We start from the raw sequence: 8,080 nt of genomic DNA, 5'->3' as shown, positions 1-8,080 counted from the left end.
ACTATGGTCAAACTCCTTCATAATCCGGCTTAAGGTAGTAAATTACAACATTTTTCGAAAACTAGGTAGTCAATCAATTACAACATTTTTTTTAATAGGTAGTTTCTCGCAAATTCTGGACTATAATAGGTAGTTTTTCACAAAATTTCCTTTTATTAACTTTGTTTGAATTTATTTGACTTTCATTTCATTCAATTATCTTTGTTTGAATTTGTTTGACTTTTATTTGATTCAATTAGTTTTGTTGAATGTATCTGACTTCCATTTGATATAATAAGCTTTAATTGTTTAAAGTATTTGACTTTCATTTGATTCACATATTTGAATGTGTTTGACTTTCATTTGATTTAATAAGTTTTGTTGAATGCATTTGACTTTCATCAGCTAACTATTGCAAAACTAAAATTATTTTTACACTAATATTATTTTTCCAGAACTGAAATTATATTATCTGAATGAAATTAAATTACTAAACTTAAATTAATTTTACAAATCTACTCATCTGTCTTCTTTAAATTTAGGCCTTTAAAAATAAGTCTAGTTTAGTAAAAATAATTTCAATTCAATAAAAATAATTTCAAATCAATAAAAATCAGTCACTTTAATAATGAATTATAATATAGAATTTGTAAAAATAATTTCTTGTTAGCGAATATAATTTCAAGTTAGTAAAATTAATTTGATCAGCTCATGTGGGATGTTATTTTTGTCTCGATGTATAATTTTAAATACTAACCTTAGCTTTTCCTCAAAAAAAAATACTAACCTTAGCTTTTGTAAATTTCTACAACGATGCAACAAAGAGTCAAATATAACCATCAATTAAAAATAGATGGAAGGAGTATACAATTTTATGTGGCTTTATTTTTGTCAATTATAATTATATGTGGCTTTAACGTATTCGTCTTAATGTATAAATGCCAAATATTAATTAAAAAGAATACTTTGCTTTATTAGATGCTTAAAAGATAATTAGCTAAGTAACTTTCAATACAAAGCAAACTATTGAAAGCTGTAAGAAAAGAATACATATACAATATCTTTTTCTTATTACTTGTATCAAAAAAAATATTTTTATATTACACATATAGTAGCTGTTTATTATTATAAATAAGAAAAACAAAGGTAGTATTATAATCATAGAATAAGACAATTTTATGTCGTAGCATGACATACATACACTCGTGTAAGACAATCTTATGTCCTTTTATTAGAGTCTCATTTCTTTATTATGTAAGTAATAAATGTTAAAAATGGTTTCACCACAAAAAAATAAACGTTAAAAATGGGAGTCTAATAAAAGGAGGAAGGGAATATATATTACCCATTAGTCTATGCTAGACAGGATTCATCACCAACAACTTATATAGGATAAAGAACAATAACGGACCTCAAACCAAGTATAGGAAGGATCTTATAAACACTAAAACAAGCTTTAACAAATAGTTTTTTCCATTCTTCTTCAGTTCGTTCTTTTCCCTCTCTAAAAAGTGACATCATCTGAACGTCAAATAATATTTTGGCATTTGAATGCTCTGAATTATTAATTTTGGGCTCCATCACAATATCAATGATAATCACCTTACCTCCTTGACTTTTGCTAGGAATTGCCTCTTTGCATTGTTTTAGTATCTTAATGCAATTATTGTCACTCCAGTTATGTAAAATCCACTGCATATAGTTGGTTAGTACAAACATTAGGCGCACGTCATTCGTGTTATTGATAATTTATTATATTCTTCTATATATGGACAATAATTAGTGGATGTAATTCGATCTAAAAATGGCAAGGGGAATGGAAGTGGTTTCATACAAACCTTAAATATCTATATCTATTTATACTTTATCATATATTAAAAAGCGTTCTTAAAACGGAATATGTAATACGTGACACCCTTCACACATTAGATATATGTCACACCACCTTAAAAATTAAACTAATGTTCAAACCATCTTTGCTATCGTTTAATTATGTTTTACATATTAATATTATTTTTTTTTTCGACAAAGTTTTACACATAATTAAAATAAACTAAATACTTCGTATGTATTAAACACCAATTTGAGAGCACATATTTAGTTTTGTAGTCATTATTGTTTACTCTTTTTTTAATTATATAGTTTTTGTTTTATAGGTCAAATAATATTTGTTGATATTCAAAAGTAAAGAAAAACAAAAATTAAGTTTTAATAAAGCCTCTCTCCTCTCCCTCTCCTCCTTTCTCTCTTAAAAACCCTAGCCTCCATTGTTGAATTTTGAAAGGGCTTCCATCGATTTTAATCGGTGGAAAGCCCCATCATCCTTGTTTCTTTATTGTTTTTTTTAGGTTTATAATAATACTTCCTCCTTTTGGGAGGAATTCTTCTCCCTCGAAAGAAAGGATTTCCGATCTCCTTCGAAATACAAGGGTTTTTCGACCTCCTTCGAAAGACAGGGTTTATCTCCTCTTTTCGAGGGAGAAATTTCTTTGTTTTGAATCCATGGTAGCAGATCTAATGGATTGTCGTGAAATTATTTCGTTGGTGAAAAAGTTATCAAGTTTTCGAATACGAACAGATGAATCAGAAGGAAAACATCCTCACGGCTACAAAGGATCGTTAGATTGTCTCTCCAACAAGGCTGTAATTTTCAGCGATATAAGGGGGAGATGCTCCGCAATGCAAGATCTACTCGACGATCGTAGTTTTTATGAAGGAATATTCTATTTGATTCAATATCTTATGTATTTGTTAACGTCGAATCTCTATTGTAGATGTCGTATGACTTTTAATTAATGAAACATTTTTGCTATTAAAAAAATATATATATTTGTTGTTGATATTCAAAGTTAAATCGAGCATCGCCGGGGTACACACTAGTTTAGTATTATAAACATCTCAAAATCTATATTAACTATTCAATAGACTTTTTCACATTTATTTAAAGTTATTATAGATTTATAGCATCTAGCGTTTTGGCTCGATCAGTGCACGGACTATTGTTGCTTTTGGGTTATTTTTCTTGAAATGTGTTGTTTAGTTGTGTGTATATGCATCGGTGTTGTTTTGTACTTTATAATAATTACATTTAATCTTGCAAAATATAAAAATAAGTATTTATTAAACTCCAAGTAAATTGAAATAAATTTTTATGCAAATATAGAAGGAAAAAAATTATAGAAATTATTTAAGCTGTATGATTAAAATACGTTACATAAATAATAAAAGTGTTACATATACCCATCAAGCTAAGAAAAATAAAGTCAAACTTGATAGTTTCTTACGTGAATAACTTTTGTATACATCCGGTGTACAATAATTTACTGTATATCATGGGTCACTTTTTATCAAATTTATGGTCACTTTTATAATTTTCGAGTAACTTTTATCAATAAACATAAATACTTCGTAATTTTTATTCATATTAGGATAACTTTTTCTCATTTTAAGGGTAACTTTATAATGGACGTTATTGTACATCCGATATATTTAAAAGTTTGTCTTCTTACATTGAGAATGACGACTAAACAAATCGGTAAAATAAAAATGAGTTGTTTTGAGTTTCAATAATAAAATATAATGCTCTGTATACTGAGCTGTGACAATATCTTTGGTCACAAATTGCTGCCTTTATCATTATCTAACAATGTTCAGTTAAATTAAGTTTTTTTTAAAATGATCATATACATTTAATTAAGTTAAGATAAAGATAATTTTAAACAAAACTAGAAGAACAAAACCATGTAATAAAAAATTGAAAGATTAGAATAATGCACAATATTTTAGAAAACCTACGCCAAAAATGAAATTAACATAATCTAATATATATATATATAAAGGGGAGTTTTTTCCCGAGTTTTTAGAAAGCCACGTAGGATCTAATTTTCTCAGCGCGCCATGTAAGATTATAAATCTTAGTAGTAGCCAATTAAATAAGAGATTATTAATTTCTTTTAGAATTAAATAATTTAAATGCCATGTAAACAAAATTGGCGAATGAGATTTTTAAGTTTAAATTAATTAAATATTATATATTATCTTTTAATATTAGGAATTTTATCTAAATATATAACAAATTTTAGGCTCATAAATAAAATAAAAAAAAAAAAAAAACATTATTTAAAAAAAAATCAAACAAACCGTGCATCGCACGGGCTTCATCTAGTATACTATTATATAAGACTGGGGGAGTATAAGAATGCAATTTTCAATTGAAAGGAATAGCAAATAACTAATAGGAAAAATTAGAAACAATAATTCCAAATTTCATCAATTTTCGTAGAAATTTCAAACTTTTAATTATTCTGGAACAATCCGAATTTTAGGGGTCTTCTTTTTCTTAAATCCCAAATACCGGTTACTGGCTAAATGAGTTTTTTTTTTATTATTTTTTTAATAATAAAAGTGACACGTGCCACGCGTTAATTGGTTAAAAAATATATATAAAAAAAAAACCAGCTAAACCCCAAATCCGGCCACCCACAACCTTATCTCTGGCGGCTGCTGCTACTCCCCCTCCCCTGCACCGGTTTCCTCCTTCCCCCAACGCTGGTGATGCGACCCACCTTCCTCCCCTCCTTTTTAGCCGCCACCACCATTCAAAACTCCTTTTTCAGCCACCACCACCACTCAAAACTCCCTTTAAAACTCTCCCCAACTCTCGAAAACCCCTAAACACCCTTCCCCCACCATCGTAAACCCAAGTCGTTGGGATTTTCGACGGTGAGGAAGTGGTTGTTTGGGGTATTCGGGAGTGAGGGAGAGGTTCTGAATGGAAAAGGAGGGGATTGGGGGGTGGAGGTGGGTCAAACACCGACACAGAGGGTTTGAGGGGAAACTGGCGCGCTGTTTGGGCAAGGGAAGGGAAGGGATGGCGCGGCTAGCGGTGGCAGGTGGTTGTGGTGGTGGGGGCTACGGTGGTCAGATAGGGGAATAAGGGTTTTTTGGGTTTTTTTAACAATTTTTTTTTGGGACCAATTGCAGCTTGACACATGGCACATAACCTATTATAATAGGTCATTGACTTTCGTTGGCTGGTTTGGATGAAGAAAAAGACGACCCCGCCCCTCAAAATTTTGATTCTTCCAAAATAATCCAAAGTTGGGATTATTCTACAAAAATTGATGAAAGTTAGGATTATTTTTTCTAATTTTCCTACTAATAATTATGTTAAATTGAATTTCAAAAAAAAATAATAATAATAATAACAAAGGTGTAAGTGTAGCCATTATAATGTGGTTAGGGATAAAAGAATTACACGTTAAAGATAATACTCTCTCTGTGTTTTTTTTAAGTGCTACAGTTTGACTGACACATAGGTTTAGGCAATTTAATTTACTTAAATAAAATAATAGGTAAGTGGGGTAGTAGGAGTATTAAAAAATTGTAAAAGAAAGATAGTGGAGTTAATAGTTTATTGAAAAGTAATGAATGTGAGAGGAAAGATATAATAAAAAAAAAGTAGTAGAAGGTTTGGGTGGGGACCATGAGAGGAGAGAGATATAATATTTTATTATAGCTTTTTGCCAAAAAAAGGAAGTGTAACACTTATTAACGCGGTCAGATTTGGTAAGTGTAACACTTATTAAAATACGGAGGGAGTAATAAGTGTCAATTGGTACTTTAAGATTTCACATTGGTTAAGTATTATACCAATACTAGATTAGAATCCGTGTGATGCACAATTAATATAAAACGTTATTTAAAATTTGTACATTTAAAAAAAAATGGGTAAGTATAAATAAGAGTTATCCACCTTGTACAAAATATATATATATATATATATATATATATATATATATATATATATATATATATATATATATATATATATATATATATATGTGTGTGTGTGTGTGTGTGTGTATGTATATGTACCCTTTTCAAATTTTAGATCTTCATCAAAATTAAGATATAATACCTATTCAAGTTCGCCTAATACATATTTCAATGTAGGAGTCTATTTATTAGTGTGTTACTTAAAATTATTTCATTTTTTAAGGATAAATTGATAGGTTGTAGTTGTAATGTAAAAGCTTATAATATTCAAATTTCAAAATAATTAAATATGATAGCTCCCAAAAAAAAAATGACATCATCCTTGCATTTAAGCGGATAATTTTTTATTATGAGAGTGACATGTGGACAATAATTACATCAGCAACGTTTTGTTCTAGTAATAGTTAATAGATGAATCTGAAAGTAACAATTGTCTTGGGGATACTTTTTAAGATTGTATACTATACAATTATTCTACCAATTTGAGGTTTAAAAATATTAATAATGGATATTTTTTATTTGTATAACCTCTTGATCATATAGACTTTAGTTTCATTTAGTCCAAACTCCAAACAAATTAAAAGAAAGATGTAATAAGACAACTAGCACCTCACCTTAAGTAAGACAACATCAGCAAAAGGGACGTTCATAAACATATCACCAGCCACATACACCACGTTGCTATTATCATTTCCTTGTAATCCCTCAACCACTTGCGGCTGGTCAAGTACAGTACATACCAACGATGGATAGGCCTCGGATATGGCCTTAGCAGTCATCCCATTGCCGCCGCCAACGTCAACCAATGAATTAACTCCGTCAAGTAATCCCTTGAATTGTTTGTTTGTCACCAATAAGCTCGTAACGAATCGAGAGTCACATTCCATAGCATGATTAAACAACTCGTTGAACTTTGGCTCATGTAAAGCTTTTTCCCAAAACGTCATTCCTTGAGCAATTTGGAAAGGAGATTCAGATTCAACGTCATTTTGAAACCAACTAGTTAGATGACTAGATGGTTCAGTTAGTAAGGATAGTACTGTAAGAGCAAAGGGAGTTTGCGATAGAGGGTGATCTTTCAACAGAAGTTGGGAGCTCAATGTAAGAACAAATCCTTCTTCGCCGTTGGTTAAAGTTTCCATAGAGAAGAATTTGGAGGATACAAGAAGGCGCATTAAGCGCAAAAGAGAGGTAATTTTGTTAGGGAGGATAGGAAGTGAATTGGCTAGCTCTTTAAGAGTCATTGGTTTGGCATGTTTATGAATGGTGTCTGGAATGCCTAGTTCAATGGCACATTTTAAGGCCATGGATTTAAGAAAGTAGAAGACATGACTCCATATATGAGCTTGTGCTTCTAGTAGTTGCTCTTTTGCTTCTTCTTCGGCGTATATGGTTGGATCCATTAGCTCTATAATATTTTTTGTACAATATTGTTTTTTTGGAAGGTTTGATGGTTAAATGGTGGTGTAGCTTTAACAGCTTTATGATGGTTTAGTTATCAGGATATACCTTTCTATTAATAGCAATGTTAGTAGTTCCAAGTTTTTTTTTTTTATTATTTTGGAGGAAAGTAGTTCCAAGTTTATGAGTGCACGTCTTGTATTATTAATTACATCTTTAATTACAAATTTTTTTTTTTCAAAAAAAAATCGGCCCCATAATAGTTATTGGTTTTTTTTTTTTAACGGCAATAGTTATTGTATGTACTCTTAAAATAAAAGAAAGTTACACCAATATGTTCAAAAGTTACCAAAAACGTACATAGTATAAATAAAAAAAGGGTTTTCTACATGTACTTCCAAACTATTGCGTTTTTTATGTTGTGCTCTTCTAAATCCAAACTTCTACACGGTGCCCATAAATTTTATGTATTGTTTTATATATGTCTTTCATAAGCTGTTTTGTTAAAGGTAATTAACTTGTGGTTAAGATAACCACCCAACTTAGTTAATTACTACTTAAAAATTAAAGGATAGAAAATACAAATAAAACCCCATTTTCATCAAACCCCTCACATTCCATCACTTTTTATTGAGAATGATTCTCACAGAATTCTTAATTGCTACAAACCCTAAGTTTTTTGCTCAGAAATTCGAAGCTAATAAGGACCGATTAATATCTACAATAACGAGGAAATACTAATATAGTGTTATGCATTTGCAAATGCATAACAAATACTAAAATATTAAAGGTCGCATGAAAAAGAGAGAAAGGAAGAAAGAGAAAAATGTGTAGGACCACTTCTAATTGTACTACTGAAAATTTATATACTACCATTAATTATTTAGTGATAATATATATGCACGTAGTTAGTACCACTGAA

At 30.0% G+C, this 8,080-nt stretch overlaps 1 pseudogene; it reads right to left on the bottom strand.

The window, feature by feature from the left end:
* Positions 1–1,362: 1,362 nt before the first annotated feature.
* LOC145557682 (trans-resveratrol di-O-methyltransferase pseudogene) lies at positions 1,363–7,160 on the bottom strand (annotated as a pseudogene).
* Positions 7,161–8,080: the final 920 nt, after the last annotated feature.

Source organism: Chenopodium album, chromosome 9, assembly GCF_948465745.1.
Source record: "Chenopodium album chromosome 9, dcCheAlbu1.1, whole genome shotgun sequence".
Lineage (NCBI taxonomy): Eukaryota > Viridiplantae > Streptophyta > Magnoliopsida > Caryophyllales > Amaranthaceae > Chenopodium > Chenopodium album.
Note: the sequence above shows the minus strand (reverse complement) of the source record. Positions and strands in the feature narration are given on the sequence as shown.